The 26,024-nt window shown below is 38.1% G+C and overlaps 1 pseudogene; it reads left to right on the top strand.

Annotated features, from left to right (window-relative positions):
* The first annotated feature begins 24,747 nt into the window (after positions 1 to 24,747).
* On the top strand, positions 24,748 to 25,490 carry LOC141727248 (uncharacterized; annotated as a pseudogene).
* The last annotated feature ends 534 nt before the right edge of the window (positions 25,491 to 26,024 follow it).

The raw sequence follows: 26,024 nt of genomic DNA, 5'->3' as shown, positions 1-26,024 counted from the left end.
TTTGTCTTGGTGTAAGAATGAAATTGAAGACATCTGAAGCATCATAAACCTTCCAATCTAAACTTCTCTTTCAAAAAAGTTTTCCTTTGAATAGGGTAACTCCTGCCTCTTCCATCCTAACTCCTTAGATAATACACTTTTGTAGTGTAATACAGGTCCACAAGAAACTTTTAAGAGAACCTTCAGGGAGTTGTGCTTGGTCAGTGAAGCTACCATAGTAACATTTCTACAATACTTGAAAGACCTTCACACTTGTGAGAGTTGTGTAGGAAAAGACTGAGTGGTCCTTAGTTTGGCAAAACTAAAACCTTCTTCTGCTGGACCTTTTTCTAGTATGAATGTCTTTGTTTAAATTTCATTGAATATAGGTTCCTGGCAAAATACTAAAGTGAGTAGTTTAATGCTCTTGTCCATATATAGGCAGAATATGTCAAACATAAGATGTAATAAACATCAGAAAAACAGTAGCAAATTTAGAAGAAACCCACTGTGCAATGTATAGCTATAAAAAGTTTTCACCCTGCTCATTACTTTAAGTATACTGCGTTATGCTTAAAATGAAGATGTAATGTCAAAGGTACATAGAATTTAGAACAATCACCATGCCAATATATATTCCTAATCCCTGTGTTTATTTTACTTATTGATTAGAAATAATTACTGAGTTGTGCATGTTCCAGGAGTGCTTCATGATACAAGTGCTGTCTAGATAATGTCATTACTGATCTGCCTCAAACCTTTTGATGTCATTCTAATCTTCTTTCAAATGCTTTCATAAGCTTCGTCTTGCTCTGTTATTTAACAAAAAATCTTTAAAAAAGAAGTTTATTATCCACAGCAATTCAGCAAGGGATCTTAGCCAGAATAAAATAATACACACTCTGAAAGCACCTAAAATGCCATATTTGCATACATTTTTGTAACATGTTCAGTGTAATCATGCCATTATACAACCTGCAAATGGATTTATGAGGAATAGAGGGAAGACTCTCGTTTCTGAGCCCTAAAGAAAACAAAATGACATCTGTCCTCTAGCAATGCCAGGTATCATTTAGAAGGGAAAAACACCGAAGTAAGTGACCCTCAAAACTGAGTGGGAGATTCCTCCCTTGGAAAGCTCTCCTTGTCATTGGCAGACATGAGAAGAGAAAGATTGATTGGCATGGCTTCCCCTTTTCAAATTACATCAGTTCTGGCCATGTATATTTAACATCTTGTTAATTTTGTTTTCCTCACTGTCACAGCATTAGAGCATTTTGGGTTTGGTTGGTTTGTTTTTGATTTGTTTTGTTTAGATACCCTGGGTGTTATGAATCTTTATTTGAATGAATCACAATGAAAATTTGCTCATTTGGAATAAAAATATACAGAGATAAGATTTTAAGTGTTGACTCAGGATTTTAGTTTATTCTCTCTTTTCCTCTGTCAGATGAACAGATAGGCAATTAAATAGGCAAAAACCAGCAAAATAATAAAAAAATATTAAAAAATTAAAATAGTTCATTAGTTGCTTGTATTTAATGGTCAGTATCACATTCAGGAAAAAAGCTCTTTAGAAATAAAATCTACAAGTTTGTTGGTAGATCTTGGAGCTTGTGAAAAGGTAAAAAGTTCCTACAACCTTTATCATGGAGGAGTTAAAGGTTTAGGCGTACCTGAAGACAAGGACACACATGGCAATGTCTGCTTCTAGGTAAACAGAAATTGATAGAAGCACTGGAAGTTACAGACTGTCACTTTCAGCCCAACTTTTGACTGTCTTCAGATGCCTCATGGTGGAAATCAAACAGGAACCTCGGCATTTCAGGATGATTGGAAAAGATTCATCATTCCATTCTTGGTCTTAAGTTGTCACAGACATCTTTTGTGAAAAATCTTTTCTTTAGGATTTTCTTGCTGAAGCTGAGAAGTTTCAGCAACAAATGTAAACAATTATTATCTGCTGCTGTGGAATGCAACAGGTCCACCTGTGATTGGTCCCTCTGGGATGTTTATAATTAATGGCCAATCAAGACAGAGCTATCTTGGACAGAGTCTGAGAGAACTGCCTTTGTTATCATTCTTTTCTATTCTTAGTATAGCCAGCTTCTGAGGAAACCTTTTCCTTTCCTTTTCTTTTTAATATAGTTATAATGTAATATATATATATATCATAAAATAATAAATCAAGCCTTCTGATCATGGAGTCAACATTCTCATCTCTCTCTTCACCTGAAAACCCTGTGACCACAGTCACACTAAGTCATACATTTTTTTGATATTTCAAAGTCATCATGCAACCTCCATTTACAACAGAGGATAACAGAGTTATTTTCTGATAAAGCCACATTTTATTACTAAATGTCATACTATGTTACTAAAAACATTGAAGAAAACTCCTTTGGCATTTGGCTCTCTTGTGGATGCATTCTTTTCTCTCTGCCTTGTTTGTTTCTCCCTATACCTGATATGACTGAATGACAGTATCCCCTTTATGTTATCTAGGTAGCTTCCTTCATAGTCCAGTGTTCTAGTCAGGCATCTTCAAGGAGGAGTGGGTTTCCATGGTTGTAGTTTCTTTATACAGTTTTTGCTGTAATGGGCAAAACTCCTCCAAAGCAATGTTTAAGGCATGAACCATTTCAGTCTCTGACAGCTTCTCCCTGGTCCTCTTGAAAAATCTCACTGGTAACCCCAAGTCTTGTGAGATAGGTGTCCACTTTTAGCACTAGTGAAATAGATAAGAATATTGACATTTACTGAGCAGTAACAGGGAAGCTGTTTTATTTCACTCACTTTGTTTCACTGCTCAAATTAATAAAAATTGTTTCAATTGTTTATAACAAAGGATATTTCAAAAAGAAATAGCTTTTTTTTGCAAGTTGTGACACCAAATTTCTAGGCAGCTTTGCCAAACACCAGAGTGTCTCTCCATGCCATTTTATGACAGTAATGAGTTCAACTTGACCTAAATTCACATTGTCTCACTATTTAGAGTATTTCAGAAAATAATTACAAAGAAATATTTCTATTTATGAGAATGCACAAATATTTAGGCAGCATTGTTTATAATTCAGAAAAATCAAAAAGTTTAGTAGGACCATTCCATTTATTATGGCTTCATCATTATTGTTAATATTAGTCACAGAAATACATAGTAGCTCATCCAAAATTAGAGATTTAAATCTTTTTTGGTAGAAGAAGATCACATCATCATCATGTTATATTTTACCATGGTTTATCCTGCACTTGTGCAGCGTATGCTGACAGAAATTCACAAGTTAAAAAGTCTAATTACAATTAATTTCATTGGATAAAGCTTCTGCATGGTTTCTAAAATATTTGATCACATTCTGTGATTAAATTTGTCACACAAAGTATTGACAATTCCGAGACAGGGCAATGACCCAATATGAAGTTTAACAATGAAAAATGCCGGATTCTGCACCAGGAACAGTGCAATCCTTGATGTATGGATGGACAGAGTGGGGAATGAGATGCTGGAAAGCAACACTATGGAAAGGGACCTGGGAAACTTGGTTGACAGAAAGCTGAATATGAGTCAGCAGTGCTGTGGCAAACAGGAGGGTCAACCATGTCCTGGGGTTCATCATGCCCGGCATCACCATCCAGGCAAGGGAGGGGATTGGCCGCACCTCAGCTGCTGGGGCCAGTTTTGGGCACTGTAATAAAAATAAAAGATATCAAGCTATTAAAGAGTGTCCATAAGGATGATGAAGGGCCTGGAGGAGAAGCCATATGAGGAGCAGCTGAGGTCATTCAGTCTATTCATACTGGAAGAGATGGAGGAGAGACTTCTTTGTGAGGGGAAGAGGAGGGGCAGACTGTGATCTCCCCTCTGTGGTGACCAGTGATGGGACTCAAGTAAATGGCATGACGTTGAGTCCGGGAGGTTTAGTTGGTATATCAGGAAAAAGCCTTTGACAGGACGGCTGGGAACTGGAACAGATTCCCCAGTCACAACACCAAGCTTGAAAAAGTTCAAGAAGCATATGAGCAATGCCACAATGCCTAGGATTCTTGGGTGTTCTGTGCAGAAGTTGCACTTGATGATCCTAGTGGGCCTCTTCCAACTGAGCATATTCTGCGAGTTTATCTATAGTTTATTGTATGTTTGAAATAATGTCCTCACTGTAAGGATGTTGATTTAGATGCTCCATCATGAAGACTCTAATAATGAAAGGACACAAATTTGAGTACTTGGAGCAACGGGCTGCAAGTTTCAAGTTCAGCTTTTCAGAAGAACAGTTCTTCCTGACAGTTAAAGACTGAGCCAGAAAAAAAGGGAAACCACTTAAATTGTTTAGGCACCTCCAAATTTAGGCAGCATCAGAATAGATTTTTTACTGAATTTGGCATATAAACCCTCATTATATATACTATACAATACACACACATATATTATTTATATTTATACTTATATTTATATTTATGTTTATGTTTATATGCATTCTGTATTCAGGATTTGTAAGCCTGCATCTTGTCCAGTTCTGGGCCTCTCAGTTCAAGAAAGACATTATAATGCGGGGGCCTCTCCACAAAAGGGCAAGAAAACTGAGGTAGAGTGCAGAGAAAAAATCATACGAGGAGCATCTGAGGGAGATGGATGTGTTTAACCTGGAGAAAAGGAGGCTTAGTGGAGATCTTATCACCCTCGACAACTGCCTGAGAGGAGGCCATAAACAAGTGGGATTGGGCTCTTCTCCTGTGCAACCAGTGACGGGATGAGAGGACATGGCCTCAAGCTGTGCCAGAGGAGGTTCAGATAGGACATCAGGAAGAATTTCTTCACTGAAAGGACTGTTAAGCATTGGAATGGGCTGCCCAGGGTGGTGGTGGTTGAATCACCATCCCTCTAGGTATTCAGTAAAAGACTGCTCATATCACTTTGTGCGGAGGATCCTCCATCTAATAATCCCACAAAAAGAAATACATTACAAAGTGACATGTTTAGGTGCAATATGGTGCAGTATGTAGAGTGAAGGATATCAATGCTTCATAATACCAGAAAAGATGATCCTGCCTCAGATTACATGCTATTATGTGTTTCTCCATTAACTACACTGCAAAATGACACACAGCCTAACTGTTTACTTGTACTTGGCTTGTTTAAGTTATATTGTTTTGCATTTGGAATACATATTTCCATTTTTATTCTTCCTAATATGGTCATCTCCAATGAGCTAAAAATACAAGATTTTCAAGATTCTATCCATAGAGAGTTGCCAAATTGCTGGATTCCTCACTTGCAAATAAGAAAAATAAATATAATCCATCCCAAATTTCAATATATTTCACGTTTTTATTCCTCTTTTAGAAGACTGAGACTTCTAAAAACTATTTTGGATTTCTTATCTCTTCACATATTGTGCCATAGTCTCAGCATTTTAACTGAAGTTGTAATCACTAAAATCTGGGTGATGAGAAAAAGATTATAACAAGTATAATCATTATAAAAAATGATCTGCACAAATAACATCTCCTAAACAGTTTCCCAGAATCCCCCTTGATTTCTCTATTGGTCTATTTCTTTCTGCAGTTAAGGAGCAATATTTTACCTAATATTCAATGGGTTGTGGGTCTCTCACACAAACTTTGACTGGCAGAAATATAAATTAAGCTAAAGGATAAATTCTTTAAGCAGTTCCATTCACATCTGAGATGAAAGATTAGGCAAAATGTCTCTGGAATTATCAGCCTCAATGTCCATCACACCACTGCAGTTTCTCTTCAATAATTTTAGGTATCTGGATTGTCTGTACATTGTGAGATTGCCAAGGAAATAGAATTAAATATATTTTTTAAAATTAAATATATTTTTTAAAAAACCAAACCATGCTGTTGAAACTAGTTTCATACTAGAAAGGCTGAATTTTGGCTGTAGCAACCCAAGCTCAAAAACATGCAGACTTCCCAATAACTCTAGGTGTTGCCAGCTTTCACTTACTCCATGAACACTCCCCAGGAAAAGTAGCTCTAACCTGCTCTTCACCTCCTTGCTTCAGGGCCTGCCTTTCCTTAGGAAATAGTGACAACCTGAAATGCAACACTCGGGAAGGTTTTTTCACCTTTTTGCTTCTGTGGAGGAAGAAAGATGGAAATATAGCACCTAAAAGGGAGCACATATAAAAATGTGACTAATGACAACAGTAGAGAAACTACCAGCAAAATGTCTTAAGAGGAACACTGGGAGGTACTCTACTCAATTTTCTATCCCCTAGATAACTTGAGATTTTCACTGCCCTTCCAAATATACTCTCTACCCATCCCACCAAACAGTAGTGCTTTTGGTAAGGAATGTTTAGTGACTGTTACCTATTTGATAGGAGCAAGGAGAGGAATTTTTAGTGAAGTATCAATTATGGAATTAATTTCATCGTTGGTCCAACAGAGCTCAAGAATACTGACCCTCAGGGCAAATTTCCAGCTGAAGTCTTCCTAAGAAAAAAGAAGAAATGTGATAGGTCCAACTGATTCTTGGAGGAGCTAACAGTGATGCACATAAGAAAAGTTGCCTAATACTTTCCATTCCATTTCAGGTCACTACTTGGCCCAAAATACTTAAACTTTTACTGTATTCATCTATATGTTTTTCATTTCTCTACTCTCTTGTGATGGCAAAATACCAAATATTTTTGATGGATCAAGGATCCTGTTTTCATATTTTTCAGCTACTGTTACTAACTTTTTTTTTTTTTTTTTTAACATTTTAAGGCCTTTATTGCTGGAGATGATATACCTCAATAAAAGGAAGTAGGCAAAGGTGGTTCTTCCTTCTACTTTTGTAATCAAAATGCCAAAAGAAATCTCTAATCCAGTCAGGCTATGATCCACAAATACTGTCCTCATGGGTTGAGATGCATATTAATTAAAAATAAATCCTGTGGAAATTAGGTAAAATCTGTGACTCTCAGCAACCTGATCTAGTGGGTGGCATCCCTATCCATCATAGGGGGTTTGACACTAGGTGATCTTTTAGATTCCTTCCAACACAAGTCTCTACGATTCTGAGACTACACACGAAACATGAAATCTGGAAAAGAAACCTAGTGACCAGACTGTTTTCTTTGTTTCCCCTCTGTTTTCAATACATTTATCATTTGATCATGAGATTAGCTTAGTTGGTCAGACCATGATACTGGGGTATAAGCCATTCATTTAGGAGCTGGACTCAAAGTCCTTGTGAGTCCCTTCCAGCTCAGAGTATTCTGTGATTTTCTGCCTGCTTAAATTTTCCCTCTGTATAGGTGGATCATAATCTTTGATCCAGCACACTGGACAGAAAGATCTACAGTTTATGAGAAATGGATCCATGTTCCAAGAAGGTTTGAGGTCCAGAACCACATGCTGCCAAAAAATCTTTCCAGGATTTAGAAAGGAGGGCTACAGCAAGATGATGGGAATAAACCTCCAAAGCCACTTCAACTTTTTTTCCACAGTCTGAACTCATTCTTTTACTGGAGGAAGTCTCCTAGTACCAGACTAAAATATCTGTATATTCTGAAAGGTTTAGTGTCCCTAGGTCTTAAAAGAAGTGACACTGTTCCCCTTTCACAATTTTTATGTCAGTATTAGTCCAACACTCCCATGATCAGAAGAGGCAATCACACTAGCTCATTAATGACCTCCTGAACCGCATGCACAGTCATAAGACCGTGCTTTCATTCATGGTCCACTTAAGGTGTAAAGTTCAATAGAGACTGTATCTACAAGAAATAATTCAGAAACTTTGAGGGAAAAATTATTCCTTCAACTTTTTTTTAATTAATGTCAGAGTTATGATATTTATAGCATTTCATAAATAAAAACACCATGAAATAAAAATAAATGCAGCACTTGAAACTAAAACAGTTAAGCGGTTTGATGGCAACTTGAGAAGTGGGTAGTGGTCATAGTGTATACATTGATGTTTATTTATGCTTTGACACCCTTGGCCTGGAGGTAGACTGTAATTTATTTCTTCAGTGGTCAGTTTCACCAAATATTCAGACATAAGGTTTGCTGGGGCATTGTCCCAAACCAGTCATTGCACACATTTGGTTTAGAATCTACATAAATTTAAATGTTTTTATTGGGAATTCATTCCAATATTCAAAGATGTCATTAAGGTAACAAACAACATTGCCACAAAAAGATAAAAGATTTTTCATATACACATTCCTGTTGCTCCTGTACACTACTGTGAATTAACACAAGTAACTGAAGATTCATCCCATTAAAGGAGAGTTATATTGATGCACACTGGGGAAAATTGCATGCCAGTTAAAATAATTTCTTTTAAGAAGCCTCTAGTCACATTAATGCTACTGAAATCCTGTATTCATATCTGCCACAGCCATGCAGTTTCCCCAAGATACAAGTTCAGAGAGAGGGTTGGATCTACAAAAGATAGGAGAAAAGGATGGTGAAGATCTGGAATTTGCAGCACTTATGGAAAAAAAATTAAGTCCTCTGATAGCTCTATTAAAAAGAGCCTAGTATATTAATAGGGCTGGAAGACAAGTAATTTCTGCCTCTTGTTTTAAACCAAACCTTGAAGTCAGTGACACCACAGGGCCAGGGCCGCATTCTCTGGAATTGTTCTCTCTGGTGTCTTGAAAGGTGTTGGATCATGCCCAAATTGTTTGCTGCCAGAAATGAGCAGCCCGTATGATTTCAGGTTGTGCTTTCCCAGGAGAGTTGCTTAAGTTTCTGCCCCCTCAAAAGGCCTTTTTGCATGCAGACAGGAGCCATCTTTGATCTTGTCTAGGGTTCCACCGTTGATTGCTCCTGGGAGTGGTTTCAAATCAGCAGGTCAACCTGATCTTTTGAAGATAAGGCCATTTATTTAGCAGCTAGAACAGGAAACAAAGAGAGCCAGAGGAGCCTAAATTTTATGTCTGATATTTGTCATTAAAATAAAGCTTTGCATTTTGTGGTCTCCAGCTGATTCATTAGCAACACAGGAGTATTGCAGCAATAAGCATGTATTCATCTCTCTTGTACAATTTGGTTATTGAAGGACCAAATTGTATAAACTTTTAGTGTGGGTGTTTAGCGGTGGACACAGGACTGCAGGTCCATCCTGGTGCCACTGCGTAACTCTGCACAAGAAAGGTGTGAAGTCAAAAGGACTGTGGTGACCTCTGTGATGGATCTGCCCAAACTGAAGGAACTGGGGTTTTTCCTGCTCTCTATGTCTTACAGATGAGCAGCCCCAGGGTTAACATGCTTGCCTCTGCTGCAAGAAGTTAGCAAAGAAGGCAAAGTTGTCAATATCAGGCCCAAAACTCTACTAATTAAACTGCTAATACTCCAGTGAAGGCTTTCAATAACAATGAATATTTTTATAAAATAGGTGGGTGATGTGTGCCAGAAAAGTAGGGTCGGTTGCTCACTTTTTTTATCTCCAAATTAAGTTTAATACAGCTGCATCACAAGCATTTACCCATTACTGCCCAGAAACAGAATATAATCACGATTTATGGAATGAAGAGGGATTTGAAGTAGTTAGTGTGAAACTTTAATTCTTGACATAAATTGCTTAAACGTGTAGCTCTCAGAGGCAGTCTTACCTATCTGTAAAGTTCTCAGGTGAGTTGGTGTGGGGGGAAGGGCCAAAGATTATGAAGTTGGGACACCCTGGGATGAAGCAATCAATCACATGTAAAACATAACTTTTGTTCCAGAAAGTTCCGTTTTCCACTTTTCCATTGGATCTCTCCCCAGAGACCACTCTCTCTCCCTGCTCCCCTATTTGTGTACCCCAGTCACCCCACTAAAAGATCACCCTGTACCCCCTTCCTAGTGGTGAAATGGCACCCCCGAGCCCGCCTACTCCTTCCCTCCTTATAAACTCGATTCCCGCCCGAGTTTGGGGCTCGGCACCTCGGCTCTGGCACCTGGCTCCGGCACCCTTCAGCAGAGCTGCACCCCTGTTCTCCTCCCCTGTCTGCACCCTCGGACTTTTCGAAAACAAAACCTGTTGGAATTTCGCTGGGGTCACCGAGACCGCTCTGGCCGGCTGTGTCCTCAAACATCTGGGGCTGCGCGCGCGCGTGAAGCGGCGGGATCCCTCCGCGGCAGCCCGCGCCGTGAGGGGCCCGGCGGCACCCGCCAGGTTCTGGGCTCCGGCAGCTAGCCGGGCCCCGAAACCGCGAGTTGGGAGTCTGTGCAGTTTTTAGTAATAAGATAAAGCAGCCAGTCTTGGGGATTGTTTTTCCTCTGGTTTGTTGTTTTTCTCTATGAGCTTAAGCCAGATGTGAGAGTCTGAGGAAGGCTGCACTATCTTTCCAACGCTTGCCGTAGGCCAAAACTATCTTGTGTTTAAGTAGATTGCATTCTGTGAAAAGATACTTTTGCATGTTAGACTTAGTGTTAATCCACAAAAAGTTTATAAAACATGGTAAACGAATGGTGGAAAAAAGAAGAAAAAAGTAGAAAACCACCTTCTATTTGAATTGTATATTTTTATTACAATCAGGAAAGCAAAGCAGACCTAGGAGGAAATGAGGATTCTTTGCAGGTTTGGAAGGTAGCAAACATATGACGATGTCATTAGAGGTGACATTTTTCCACTCCTTGAATCTTTTATAAAAATTATATTTGGAAAGTGGAAGAACAAAAATACCCCTTCTGTGTCTTTTGCAAGATTATATTTCAGAGTTCTCTGTTACTGTCTGATGATCTTGTTCCACTAGTGGTTTATAGATGTTTAATAAAAAGCTTAATGTGTTGGTCTATAACATGTATGTGAGGAAAGCTGCTGTTGTGGCAAATGCAGCATCCACAGACTTATTAGGAGTTCTTTCATCTCTGGAAGCACCAGCTCTGCCTGTAAATCACTGCTGCCAAAGTTTTTAAAGGTTTCTTGCACGCATTATGGAAATGAAAGCCATGACTGTACTGCAGCCACTGAGATCAGTTCTTTACTTGTTATTGGATCACATTGTTTTACATTTATTTTGTGTAAAAGGAAATGCAGAAAGCTGCTGAGAGTGTAATTTCCCATGCCTTTGCTAAGCTCTGCAACTCTAAAGGGCTGCCATTAAAGATTGCATTAAAGTCATAACTTTGTAGTATAACAGAATCTACAATAATTGTTGAGGCAAGGAGAAAACAGGAAAAAGATGACGTGAAAAGGAGATTATATTTGCCCTGTGGACTACTGGTAATTTTCAAAAGGATGGGAGCAGAACAGTATCAAATGGGGTACAGTGTGCACCTGTTGCTGAAGCAAGGTGTTCCAGCTTTTCTTTGCACACTGTGTCAGCTGTGCAAAGAAAAATAGTCAAATGTTGTGCTTAACTTTTTTTAAATCCATATCTCACAGCCTAAGGTGATTACAAAATATAGTTGCCATCCAAAAACTGGTTCTGGCTGTAACTTGAGAACTTTTTTGTGAAGACTTGGAGCTTCTTTACTCATTTTCATCACAATTAACATGAAACCATATCACAGTATTCAATTACTGTAATTTTAGGATTTTATAGTGGTGGCTTTCAAATTTCCTTCCTTTTCCTTCCTATTTGAAAGTTTTCCTTTCCTGAAAGTTTTCTCTTTCAGGATATATCTTGCTGTAGAGTGAAGCAAACCACAAAGGGGAAAACATCTTGTGTTCATGCCTCCATGTTTAAGAAGTATGCACAGAAGTTCGAAATCTATTACGTCAATAGCAAAATATTTTAAGTGCTGTTTTCTTGTCTCTGTTCCATGTTTTTGCATATACTTAAGGCTAGGATTACTGATTTCAAAATACTACCAAATTTATTACAAAGGTATCTGGTATCCTTACCTGTTGTTTATCTACAGCTGCTGCGATTAACATTTCCTGGACTGTAGAGGAACAAATAACCAGAAAAAAATTTACCCAGAAAAATACTCTGAAGTGCTTTTAGTTTATCTGGTGGATAAAAGAAATAGTGCTGTATTGCAAAAGAGATCTCTTCCTATTTATGAAAATCTTGTGTTTTATACTTTTGCTGTATCGTATGCTTTCGAGATTCATCTGGTATTTCATTCTGGTTTGTCATGTCATAAATTCTCCCTTGAATAAGTTCATCTTCAAAGCTTTTAGTAAGTGTTATTAATGAAAGAAATATTACCCAATTTATAAATCATATTTCATAATGAGTTAAATATTTCTTACTTCTAATCCAGTAAAATGTTTTGAAACTTAGACATCTACTCCTTACAATTTTGATGTCAATCTACCTTTTGGGTAAATAATAAAGATGCAAATGTACTTAGAAAATTAGTAGTCCGGTGGTTTTTATCCATCAGTCTTGATTTAAAATTTATTTTTAAAGAACAGCCCGAAAACAGAAATATTGGACAGAACTGATACAACTCCCACAAAATCCTCAGAGATATGCTACATTTTCAGATTAATAATCAAGATCTTATGAGGCGCCAAAAACCCATCAGATATAAACAAATAAAATATTTAGGAAGATGAGATGAGCTCTCAATGCCAGATTTTCAAGCATGGTGTCTTGGGGTGATTTTATGATGATACTCTATTTTCTAATCATATGCTCTATGCCCAGAAATCGTTGCTGTAATTTGAAGGTGGGTCCAGTGAAGGGGCAGGAGCCCAGGGAGCTCCTGCGTGGGCTTTGTTCATACACTTACTGTTGGGAATTTAGCTGACTAGAGACTGGAAAAGTACAAGGCCGTGGCTAATTCCAAGTCCTGCACCTGCAAGATAGCGTGTCCTTGGGCCTAGCTGGGTATGATAACAAGTGGACAGAGAGACGTGGGAAATAGAGAATGTAGGCCCAAAAGAATGAGGAAGAGTTGATGATATAGTTTAACCAATAGATCGCTTGGCTTACAGAATATTCATAAGCTTATTACTTGCTGTATAAGTGTCTGATGCTCTCTTCAATAAACAGAACTTGCTCTTGACTCATATTGAGCCCCGAGTTTTCCCTGCACCCGACAAATGGCTCATCCCCAACAAAGGCCTCATTCTGCGACAACTTACTCTGAACATGCTGGGTGCAGTGCAGACTGGTCATTACTTTGTTGCTTACCTAGCTTGGGTTTTTGTTATCTTAAGCAAGAAGTTTCTCTTTTTTTTCCATTTCCCTGGCCTCTTCTACAGGGAGAGGTTACAGCAGCTGTCTTTTGGCACCTTCTGTGGTTTTTTACCTTCAACGGTCTGGCTTGGTTTTGGTCTGAGATCAGACAATCACTGAGACCTGCAGGAGTCCTGGGAGACACTCTGACCAGCCTGAGATCTTGAGAAAAGCTGAAGCAGCAAGAGAAAGGACACAAAAATCCATCTGCTTCCACTGCTGTGAGGAGGAGACCAATGCCAGAGTTCAACAGGTTCCCATCTGTTTTGCCCAAGCTGCTGTGTGATCCCTTTTTTTTCCCTTTCCTGAGACAAAAGCCAGCTGCCATTTTGTCCCCCCTTTGCCATGAATACAGCCCATTTATTTCTCCCCCTGCCATTTCGGGGACTTTGTGTTCTGCTGTGGGGGGTGTGTGGGGTAAGGTTCTGAAAGTTCAATATTTAGTGTTTATTAATTTTTTCCCCATGCCGTGCAAGCAATTTGTTTGTCAATAAAAAAAAATTATTTCACTTTTACTTTGTGGTAGTAATTGTTCTCATTGGCAGATAAAGGATTCTGAAGCCCTTTTTCTGAGAGGAAACACTCATTCCAAAGCATTTTCTCCTAAATTTGTCTCTAAACTGAGACACATGGGCATAGATCTTTTCACACAAAATACTGTTAAGGCTGGAAAAATCTGTCTCTCCTGTTCCCAAGCATATAGAGATTGGAAAATGTGTAAACTCGCATTAGCAGATTTATTGAAAATACACTATTGTTCAAAAGCCAAATTAACCATTATCAGCAGTTATTAATATTAATTCTACAAAAGCACCACATGGCAGGTCAAGTAAAAAAATAAACCCATTTTTTTAGGATTCATAGAATATAGGATAGATTAACTGAAAAGCAAAAAAACTTGCAAAGGGTAAGTGAAGAAAGTGATACATAAGTTGTCCAAACAGCCCAGCAGATTTGTAGAAAGGCTTTTTGTAGAAAGGGTGAAGAATTCAGGCCTACTAATTGCCAGTGTAATGGTTTTTTTCCTAAGACCAGGCTGGCCTCAAAATTTCCTTAAAGTTTACTGAAGATATTCTAAGTAAATTTTCTTGAAATGCTTATAGTCCTTGTGACAGGAAGGAGTGTTGGGCCCTACATGGAGAACCAAGATAGCTGTTCCAAAGACATTAGTATTAAAATTTCAAGTTAAGTCATCATCTCTCTTCAAAATACATACTGAAAAATCATGCCCAGGTTCAGATAACTTGGAAGATTTTCTCTAAATGTATTAATTCCTTTAAGAGTGCATTTAGACAGAAAAGAGGACTTAAGACTTAGAGTCTGATAAGTCTTTCTCAAATCTGATGAAGTGTCTGATTGATCTTCCTCTGTTTCTAAGTGGGTTAAGCTTTCATTTGGAAATGTATAACAGACATGTAATACCACACATTCAGAAAAAAGTGCTGGGACTTTTTTGGTTCAAGTGTGCAGTTCCTTTCATTGCAGATGCAACTTTTTTGTTCTAGGTCAGCCATGAAAATTTTCCCAACACTACAACCTGGAAAATAAAGTCTTCCTTTCAAACCCATAGTAAGCTAAGAAATTAAAAAATATTTCAGTATTCTTCAGTGAAGGCAATAACAATTAGAACCATTAAAAATACTAAAAAATTTGAATACTTGTTTAGCTGTGGTTATTTATAAACAGTCTAGACAAGTAAAACCTCTTGAATGTACCCATGTTGCATAGTTTGAAGTTTCTCAGGCACTCTCAGCTCAGCTATCAATGTCAAAAATGTGTATGTATGGTATAGGATGAACGAACATGCTTTGTCCCGCCAGTGCTTCTAGGGAATCATAATCACTATCCAAGGAAGCTGTATACCCTGCAGAGGTAAACAGCCCCTTTGGTTTAATTCTTTTGCCTAATTCTTAAGCACCTGCATCAGAATCCTCCGCTCTGAGTAAGGTGGTAGCTCCTTGTTTGGTACATCAGACAGGTAGAAAAGGCTGAAAAGTGAGAGGAGCAATTAAGGGTAGGCAAGAAGGGAAAGAACATAGGGATATCTTCAAAGCATTCTATCTTGGGATTTAGAAGCCTTTATCAGAGCTAACTGTTAATTGTTCCTTTTGTTACCATTCAAAAACTTTTCCAGAAGAGATATAATGATGTCATTTCTTAAAAAAAATAAAACAAACAAACAAAAAAACAAAAAAAAACTAAAACAACCTGGCAACAACAAAAAACAAGTAAAAAGCCAGAAAAGAAGAGTGGCTAATTTCTTGTGAAATACAAATAACAGAGAAGGTGGCAGGTTCTCCATCACATAGTAGCTCTGTGTGATTCAAGCTCTCACTGAACATATGGGAGACCTTAATTCAATTAATTTCTTGGCTTCCAAGGTTTCCAACCCATACCTCTCATGAGGGTTGCTGAACTGTCAAATTATAGTAAATTTGTGGTAGGAGGGAAAATGTGCTCCTTGTGTTATGGGGGAGCAGTTTCACTGGCCATTGGAAGGTGACTCAGTGGTCCTGGGAGAAACAGCAAAAAAGGTCTGGATCACCCAGCAGAGTGACTGAGGTTTCTCCCCCAGAACACATGCCAGTCTTGTCCTCTTCTGGGATTATTTGGATGACTTTTACAGTGTTTGTTCCCCTTGCACATCTACCCAAAGAGTGGTGAGTGGCTTTCAAGTAATCTAATTTCTGTGCATGAATAACTATGATATTCTGACCAAACTTGTTTTCTTTCTGACCTACAGTGTCAGAGGTTTTAGGGAGGATGCAGGTTGTTACTCTGGGGCTCTACAGGAGTCAATCAAAAAGCTGTTCCTCACCTACCTTCAAGAAATGCAACTAAAAGTAGCACCATTGAAAAAGCTGTGATATTTATTATAAATTATTTACATCCTATACTTACTCTACCTTCTTGATTAGTTTAAGTTCAAGGACTTCAGTGCTTATACACTGGCAGACAAAGTATTAAGACAAATCTAGGTATTGTACAGGTATTGTTAAACCATGAATGATTAGGAGATTAGACCCTGTAAAATTATAATATCACAACTATTTTATTACTGGGTTGCTAAGAATGTGTTTCTACAATGCCTTTCACACCAGAAAATTTTATTCAGAGTCATAGAAATTAAGTTTAAAGTATGACTATTCTAATTCTGTAGAATTTTTGTTTCATTTTGCCATCATTTTACCACAGTAAATGAGTGTAAAATGTGCTTCCTAGTAATATTCCTTGGGATTTGTTTGTTCACTAAGCTTCGTCGTAAAGCAGGATTGATTAAGTTGTAGGAATAGCAATCTTTGGGGCATTGTGAGCTCCTCTAGATAACCACTGAGGAAAAGAGTTATTTATACACTGATCCATTCGTTAACAGTCAAGAAGAAAGAATATTTAAAAAATTAAGTGATGGTTTAACTACTCTCAGCGTAGTCTGGCTTTAATTTTTGCATGTACAACACTACACAGAAAGTTCTACACATTTTTAAAGATTATTCATTAAATTTGATTTAAATATACATTACATATAAAAATAATATTTAACTGATATTTAAAAGGTTGGATGTGAGATATTTCAGTGTCCCAAGCTTTTTAGCTCTTCACCTCATCTCTAAACTGAGTAAGGTAACAACGGTATTAGGAAGAAAGGAAATGCATGGAAAAATTACATAGGCTGTAAACTCAATATGGAGAGTAGGAGGGGAAGAAAATTCATTTTCCCAGTTATTGTTTCATTAATCAAAATATTTTCTTGGCTAATCCTGTCTCCCCTTCCCTCTTATGTCCAAAGATCTGTTGCTATATAAATTCTATAGTATATTCTTTATAATCTCAAGAAATTACTTCCTTTTCATTTTAATTATGGAAATTGCACTTAAGTCTCCTGTTTATAAAGCTCATTTATATATTAGGGTTCTATTAGAAGAAGTAGGAGACAATCAAACATGGTACCTACCCTTAGTTCTCTTATATCTTTCAACAAATAATATTTTCAATTGCTAATGTAATCTAGTGCTTTTCTATCTTTTTAGGGTGGCCCTGGATGCACTATATTCTTGAACTTCTTTGTACAGCACCAACAGCTACAGGTAAAATTCCTGTTCTGCTGTGGAGCCTCCAAAATGATACTTCCCCAACACTGCTACTGTTCAGTAGCAGAACAAATAAGGATTACTTTTATCTGAACTGCTTTCTGATAAAAGCCACATAGGTGGCTAAATAATTCATTTAGGCTGAGTCTTTGGTGCAAAGCATGACCTGTTAACTCATTTTAAGCAACACAGTAATCTGACGTAACATTTGACCTGTTATTTGACCTAGCTTTTCCACTGTTTCACATATCCTCTGTAAAGCACTGGCTTTAATGTCTTCCAGGTACTTAGTCCCAGAAGACAAACAAGCACACCTCTCTCAAGTAAATCAAGCAATAATTCTTTGCCAGACAGCTGATAATATGTATTTGTGATCCTGGTATTCATCTTAAAAAAGAATTACTTTGGAGAACATATGCTTTATTTGGATGGCAAAGGTTTCCCAAGTATTACTGTAGCATAAATGGCAACACAAAGACCTGCAAATCAACTTGGTCACCTTGTAGTTGTTATAAGGTAACACTCCCAAATTAGCTGCTGGAGTAGAAGGTAGAGCAGCGTTCCATCTGTGAGTAGAATCTACCAAAAGCTTTAGGGCAGGGTGAAGGAGACAGTTTTAGAAGCATTGACTTTGTAAGCATTTTAAAAGGATTTTTAAAACTCTTTCTCTGAAAGCTGTATTTTAACACCTCCATTGTGCAAAACATTGTGAAATACTTGGTTTATTTCCTCGTGAACTGGTCATGAGCAGTGATTGCTACTTTGCTTTAATTTCTTGAGCTACTCTTTATAGTCTTGGTGCTTCTTAACAGACTGGGCCTGCTTCTAAAGTCACCTGCATTTTACATGTCTGTTCTTTATTTTAGTTTGATGCAGTCACTTCAGATTTTCCCAGTTTAAAAAAAAACAGAATTCAACCTAAAGCAAAAAAAGGTTATTAAAGCTGAAACAACAGAAATGGGTCTATCTTTTTTTATATATATTCCATGAGACTGAATAGTACAAGATTCTATCCACTGAAGAGCTCTTGCCCTACCACTCTTGTATCATATCCATCTCAACTGGCCCTAAAAACGTTAGCAGACTATGTGTCCCTGGCTGCTTTTCTACAGTCCTCATTCTGGTTGCTGTCAGCAGTGAGGGAAAGCTATCATCTCTGTGCTTAACCAGAAACAATATGAAACAAGTGTCCTATCTCCAGCAGGCTCCAGCCATCTTGAGAATTAATCTTTGTAGATGTCTTCTGTGGACATTCCCAATAAAGTGATGCCAGTCTTGGCCCCTGGAACAGTGCCATGGTATTGGGAAATGCCTAGTGGAATTAGCCATAAATTAACATTTTACACCCCGAGGTCTATGTTAAAGTACATTAAGTTTGAAGATCTTGTCTTTTTTGCTAAGTATTTTCTCTGCTTCAAGGAGCACAAGCACCAAATTCAATGGGACCAAAGGAGGTTTTGTTTTCAGTGGAGATGTATGTGGTGGCTCTTTGAGAGAGGTGGAAGAGGAGAGAGCAGAGAATAATTTTCCCCTCTTTCCTTGTGACAAGTCGCAACTGGAGCCAAATGAATACATTGCATTTCTTACTATGAGCATTTAATTTGTCCATAGGAATTCACACAAAATATTTAGATACTACCTAATCTGTAGATACTGTTAGATTCTAACTTTTTTTTCCCCCATGTGCATATTTTACTTTGTGGAACTAGTACTAATGAGATAATAGTGTCACAAAGTGAATGAGATTTCATTTTGTCTAAACAGTTAATGGTTTTGACTGCCGTTGAGTTTTGGTTTCCATATTTGAACATTCCTGCCTTCCAAATAGTCTGGAAATCTCAGAAAAAACTGATAGTCGTTTGGAAATCTCAGAAAAAAATTACTTCCTGATGTGCACATGACTTGACAGTTGGTATGCCTATAGAAAGAATTTCACACACTTATACAAAGGATCCAGTTTGTTATGGAAGTTCATTCACTAGTGTGACTAACCACTTGTGGCAAAACACAACACTAACCCAGCTGTATGTCTTTGAGAGGACCTGGGTGGAGTCTAGCTGTCTCAATCAAGCACTCAATGTGATGTCCTCCATGTGTAACCCAGCTACCAAGTAATGTCTTCCTCCAAGAATCTGATCCTGATATTTGTGTTGACCAAGGGTAATCGTGTTTACTTTCATGGGCTCACCCAACCGATATCTTAACTGAGGCATTGAGGTCATCCCTTCACAAGTACCAAAAATGATTGATAGACTTTTTAAATGTCAATCCCATAAGGCCTGAACAGATGCCATGTTTCTGAAACCAGAATCTATTTCTGTTCTAAGAGAAATATTAGGTAATAGTATTTTTTTACAATAAATAAAGTGTAATAACTGATAATCAGTCACTACAATAACACATAAAAATAGATAGTGGCTATTTCTGCTAATATTTTATGTGGTCTGGGAAGTGATCAAGACATTATTATCTAGCATACTCAAATTATATTTGTGATTTTACTATCCATCTTAACTACATGCGACTGTTGTGCCTCTTTCTTCATCTATGAAAATGGAAAGCCAGTAATGAGTTCTTGACATCTTTAAAAGGATTTCTGTGTCTGTCTAAAAATAATTTTCTATATAATTTATCCATCTATGTGTCTCTGAATACTTAGACAAATATTAGCCAAATCTGTTTCAAGCACCAAATTTTCACATTAAAAAATTAAATGCTTTAGCACAACCATAAGTGGACCTACATTTCAGTAAAAGTTTTATTTGGTTGGAACATTGAGAAAAAACCAAATTCCGCTTTACTAGATTGTACTTAGGCAGCTGAGGCTTTTATGCAAAACCTGACCCTTAAAACCTATTAATTAAACTTTTTGGGTTTGAATATACTATTCTCTTACATTATTATGCTTATTTCTTTGTCAAACACCAGTGAGGACAAATCTAGGGAGGCCAAATGGAGAAAGCAGACTGTTTTCCTGACCCCTCAACTGTAATATTTTCTGTGCTCACCCTTTCATTGATGTTTATTAAACAATTTTTGAACAAAGCCTATTCCCACTACTGTAAGTATTAAAATATCTATTCACTGCAGTATATCCAGGATTTTTCACCCCAGCAGTTCTACATTAAGATGGAAAACAGTCTGATAAAATCCTTTAGGCACCATGTGTTGCTCATGTATGAGACACTGCACACAGTTCTACAGGTTTTTTCTCATTTTGGTGGGTTACACAACCTTACTAAAGTCAGTAAAAATCTGTTGTGATTAACAAATGAGGATTTGTTAATGGCAGTGATTCCTGTTGAGTAGTACACCATTCATGCCTGCACAAAACCAGACCTGGGCAGTATGTCCAGAACAGCCAGTCTTTTTATGGCCTTTGGAGAGGAGTTGATCCCTGTTCACTAGGAAAGTGAATCCCCTTGCCTTTGACACATGCATTTATAGCAACTTTTTGGGCTGGGTTATTGAAAACACATGCCTGCATTTCTCCCATCACCCTAGTGTCTTTGTCCAATGTGGGTATTTCAGCTTTAAAACCTGACAGTAACAGAGTGGAAGTGCAAAGTCCATGTACACAGAACTGGTAAGCAGAGGTTAGACATGTGCCTCACACAACCTGTCAGTTGAGGATGGTGGGTTTTCTCACCACATACACAGATGTGTGCATACTGTGGGAGGTTACTGTGACCCACAGGAAAGCAGGACAGTGATGGACACAAATAGAGTTGTGTGGAGGAGGAATCTTAGGGCTCCCACTCACCCTATCCCTCCAGACCACATTTGTCTCCCAGCACAACACAGCTCTCTCGCAGCAGCTGCAGTCCCTGCACTCCTTTGAGGCTGATAAAGTGAGCAAAATGCACGATATCCACATTGCTCTTTGGCCAGCTGCTAGAAGGCACCCTCCCACAGGAGGTGAAGAGCAACCCATCCCTAACATCTCAGCATCTTACTGCAAGCCGGAGCAGCTCCAGCAGCATGGGAATAGACATTTCCAAAAATAAGATGGAAAGATCTGCAGAACTACATATTAAAGCTGCATTCCAGGCCCAGATAGTTGTATGTCCAGCTCCAAAACAACATACAGAGAGAAGAGTGTGGGAGTTAATTTGACCACCTGTCTCTGGCAAAGATCAAGACATAGCATGATGGCTTATGCCAGTTGTTGCTTTCCCTCTCTGCTGCTGGTTGAATATCTTCGTGTATGGACTTTGTAAAAAATTGCCCCTGTTGTGCTATTGCCTTTGTTATTTATCAACCTCTACAAGCTCACCAAAAAAATGGTGCTCTTATTAGGCACTGAGTTCCTCCAAATATTGCATCTCTGACATAAATATTTCTACTGTCCTCTCTTGTTCCTGTTACTTTGAGTCTTTGCAGACATAAAAGTCTAACAATAGAAAAGCAGAGATGTGAAGGCGAGGGAGTGAAGGAGAATAAAAAGAGGATCACATAGTCTTTCTGCTTCTTATCCTGACTTTATACTTTTTGAAATGTGTCACATCTCAAAAGCATTTTTTAAACTCCTGTGACTGCTAGAGCATGGTATTGGTGTCATACTCACCTTGCTATGGGTTTGAGATTTTTTTTTGTATATCACAAGAAAACTCTCACAAATATTGAGGGAAAAGCTGGAAATGAACTTGTAGTCAGAGGCTGTTTAAAATATAGCAGCCTGTTGAGTGGCTGGTGTGCTGTTATCTGATGCTTTATAGAGTGGTGGCCAGAGCCCAAAGTTCAGCACCGGGTTATTCCACGTTCTTAGACAGGAGAGTGAAGCAATTCAAAGTTTCAAGTCCTCTTTTGATGCACCAAAATAACCTACTTTCTTTCCTCTTGAAAAGCTTTGATAAGATATTGTACTGCTGGAAATTTGACAGCATCATACTGGTCGAAATTATTTAACCCAATTAAAATATGGTGATGCAAACCCCCTGCTACCAAATTCTCTAATACAGAACTGCAAAGGTCTAGGATTTTTTGTAGTCATTTGTGGACATTCAAATATTTGGAAGCATTTGTTAGTTTGCATGCTTGACAAATATATTCTCATTATACACAACAGATGCCAATACTCTGCAGTACTATTTTTAAAAGACGGATTAAAAATTGTTTTCATTTAAAAACATGTTGAACATGAAAACTGTCCATCTAAAATAAGACTCAGCAGTCATCTTCCTGATTGTGCCTAAGTTTACAAATAACATCAGCCAAATAGCTGAAGCAGGAGAGAAGCCTGAGGCTTGCTACATAGCTGTTCTATAACACAGGAGCCAAAGTAGGAGCCGGTTTCATTTTTTTCCCTAAAGCAGTTTGAAAACAGCTTCCATCTCTATATTGTTTAAAGCTTTTCTCTTCATCCTAGAATGTGATTATAGTCTAAGCAATGATTTCCCAATATGCAATGTTGGGATCCTGGACTCTATCCCTGATTTATATGACAGATATAACCAGTTTACAAGGGAAGCACAAGGGTCAGCTCATTGGCTAGCATGAATAGGTGATGTGATTCTTCCCCAGCTAGCATAACTTCCTAGGCAAATTCCTGAGATCTAAAAAGTACAACTAAATAGGATCTAATGGATTTACAAATATACTGACATCTTTTTGCATTATCATGGTGTATGAAAGTTAAGGTTGTTGAACTTCAGTCCCACTGAAAATGTACAGGTAGATGACTCATTCATACACACAGTTTAGGCAATTATACAGATCAGATGATTGAGTCCTGCTCACAGGATTGAACTGGCTCCTGCGAGTCCTGTGGAAAACTAAATCAAGAATGGCTAAAATGAACACAGTATCTTCAAGGTAAATGCATTGTGTAGTACACTGTATGTACAAAATACCCTTTGAAGATGAGGCTGTATTTCAGACAGATTTCACAGATTCCAAAAAAATCACAGATTTTTTTTTAAATTCACCTTCTATTTTCTTATTTATATATGTTACAGAAATAAATCTCATTACTATTCTTAATTCTGTTCATCTACTGGAAATACAGGTATCTTTTTTCTCTCTTTTTCTATTTTAATATATTCATTTCATATTTAGAAGTTAATTTAAAGTGTTTTGAATTTATGAACTGCAGAGTTGCACTGCTTTAAACACCATCATCCTGTAAAATGAAGACTTTATTCTTATTTTACAATTACTCTTATTATGGGAAAAAAAGAAAAGACCAGCAAACATCCTCCTGACCAGCAAAGTCATTTCCTGACAAGCCTGAATGATAATGAGAGTTGTCTAGTTTTCTGCAGGAAAGAAAGAAAGAGACCTTTTGGCACCCTTCTTTATGGAAGCAATATCTTTGTTTTCTTCTTTCCAGGGGGCACACGCCTGCCTTGATTGAGACTCAGCTCTTCCCATATTCCCTGTCTTATCAGTGTTAACACTCTGAGTCTGTCATAAGTATTCTTTTGCTTACAGTTTCAACATTAGCGTCCATTATACTACCTTGGACTGCACTGCTTGGCTACTGCATATATTGATGTTTCTCTCAGTAGTTCTCATCACTTTCTTCTAGAAAAACTAGCAAAAAAATATTTGTTTGTGGTAAACTTTAAATACATGACTTTCCAGCAGCAACTGTAATGTCAAATAGAGTTAGAGAAACATCAAGTGGGTTCTGTGGCAATTAAATATTCTACTGCATATTTGCATGTGCAAATGGAGGTTTTGTGGTAGAATGTGTATTTTTTTCAAAAACACACATTTTTGGAGATGATTGGGGTAGCAGAATAAAGATTGTCAGCTTTTTCATTTGATTTTGAACTCATACTAGCTTCTCTGATAACAGACATGATCAACTAGCTAGGAGAACATAATTTATTTACATATAAAGAAATGCTCTTTCCTTTTGTCATTGCTAGAGAAATTGCAAGGCAGGGGAATTGCAGGTGTCTCTTCTATCTTTATACATTTCTAAAGGACAGAAACACACACCAGTATGTACCCTCACAAGTCACACACTTCTTCCATCCATCTTTAATCCTGTTATTATATCAATCAACAGTTTCTCCTTTTTTGTTTTTCTTCCCTGTGTCCCTTCATTTATGAAAGTGATTATGTTGTAGCTGGAAAAATAGGGAACTTTGAAGAAACTAGAATAAACTGCAGTTGAAAATCTGGGAAATTCAGGAGAATGTGCAACATATTTCCCTTGATAATATTGTGAAAAGCACAAAAGTACTCTTGAGACATATGTGTTTCCTTCTGCTGAGTGACAGCCTTAAGGACAGTACATGTGAGAGAGAAGTTTTAGAGGTAAAAATATTTTTTCTTTTAACTGAGTAGCAGAGAAACAGGGGTATTTGAAGCATATGCAAATTGGCAGTACAGTCTTTGTCTTCTTATATTATTTTTCCTCTTTCTGTGCTTGCGCACATGTGGATTTTGCCCTTTGCCCTTATATGCTTAGAGCAAGAACCACCCTCAGAACAAAATTAGAGGTATAAGATACAGGATTTTGAGGAACTGTAAAAATAATTTTAAAAAAGTCAATTTATAAGGATATTTTGTCTATTTTAAACAAAGCACCGCTTCCACTGTCAGTGTTGCATAAATAAGAATTGAATGATCTGTTGGAAGGTAGGATGGCTCTGCAGAGAGACCTGGAACACTTGGATAGATGGGCTGAGTCTAACAAGGTGAAGTTTAATAAGTCCAAGTGCCAAGTCCTGTATTTTGGCCACAATAACCCCCTGCAGTGTTATAGGCTGGGGAGGGTGTGTCTGGGCAGTGCCCAGGCAGAAAGGGACCTGGGGGTGCTGGTTGACAGCTGGCTGGACGTGAGCCAGCAGGTGCCCTGGGGGCCAAGAATGCCAAAGGCATCCCGGTCTGTATCAGGAACAGTGCGGCCAGCAGGAGCAGGGAGGTCATTCTCCCACTGAACTCGGCACTGGTGAGGCCCACAGCTTAAGTTCTGTGTCCAGTTCTGGGCCCTCAGTTTAGAAAGGACATTGAGACACTTGAGCGCATCCAGAAGAGGCTGGTGAGGGGCTTGGAACACAAGCCCTAAGAGGATTAGCTGAGGGAGATGGGCTTGTTTAGCCTGGAGAAAAGGAGAATTAGAGGCACCCTTATCATTCTCCACAACTTCCTGAAGGGTAGTTGTAGTCAGGTGGGGGTTGGTCTCTGTCTCCAGGCAGCAACTGACAGAACCAGAGGTCACAGTCTCAAGCTGTATCAAGAGAAATATAGGTTAGATATTAGGAAAAAGTTTTTCATGCAGGGAGTGATAAAGTACTGGAATGGTCTGCCTGGGGAGGTGATGGAGTCACCACCCCTGGAGGTGTTCAAAAAAAGACTAGATGTGGCACTTGATGGCGTGGTTTAATTAAAGTGTTAAGGAACAGGTTGGACTCTATGATCTTGAAGGTCTCTTCCAACCTTGTGATTCTGTGGTACAGCTGATCTCCTCTCATAGCACAGATTTCACTGATTGATCACATTGTGGAAAAGGAAGAGTGCTGACACAGTGGCATTACTGACAGGCAGTGATATGGAGAAAAAGCTCTAATAATGGTGTTTTTTGGCTGAGTGAGAAGAAGCAGCCATGAAACATAAAGAAGATCAAATGATGTTGAAAGCTGCTGGTGGTTTGAAGGAGAGCAGAGCTTAACCTGATAGCATTGTTGGAAAACTTCATGGGACGCCTTGCAGAGGTTAAATGCTAGATCTTGTAGGAATCCTGGCAGGAAGTTACTTGGCACAAGTAGATGAAAGGAGGAAAGTGACCTCCTAGTTCCATTAAGCATGGAACTAGTGGTTCAAGTTTCTGAAAAAAATCAGAGAAAAACCATTTTCATTGGAAAGAACATATCTCAGGTTAAAACTACAGAAAGTGAAGAAATAAGAAGAAAAGAAAGCT

Source organism: Zonotrichia albicollis, chromosome Z, assembly GCF_047830755.1.
Source record: "Zonotrichia albicollis isolate bZonAlb1 chromosome Z, bZonAlb1.hap1, whole genome shotgun sequence".
NCBI lineage: Eukaryota > Metazoa > Chordata > Aves > Passeriformes > Passerellidae > Zonotrichia > Zonotrichia albicollis.
This window is presented reverse-complemented; position numbering and strand designations above follow the sequence as displayed.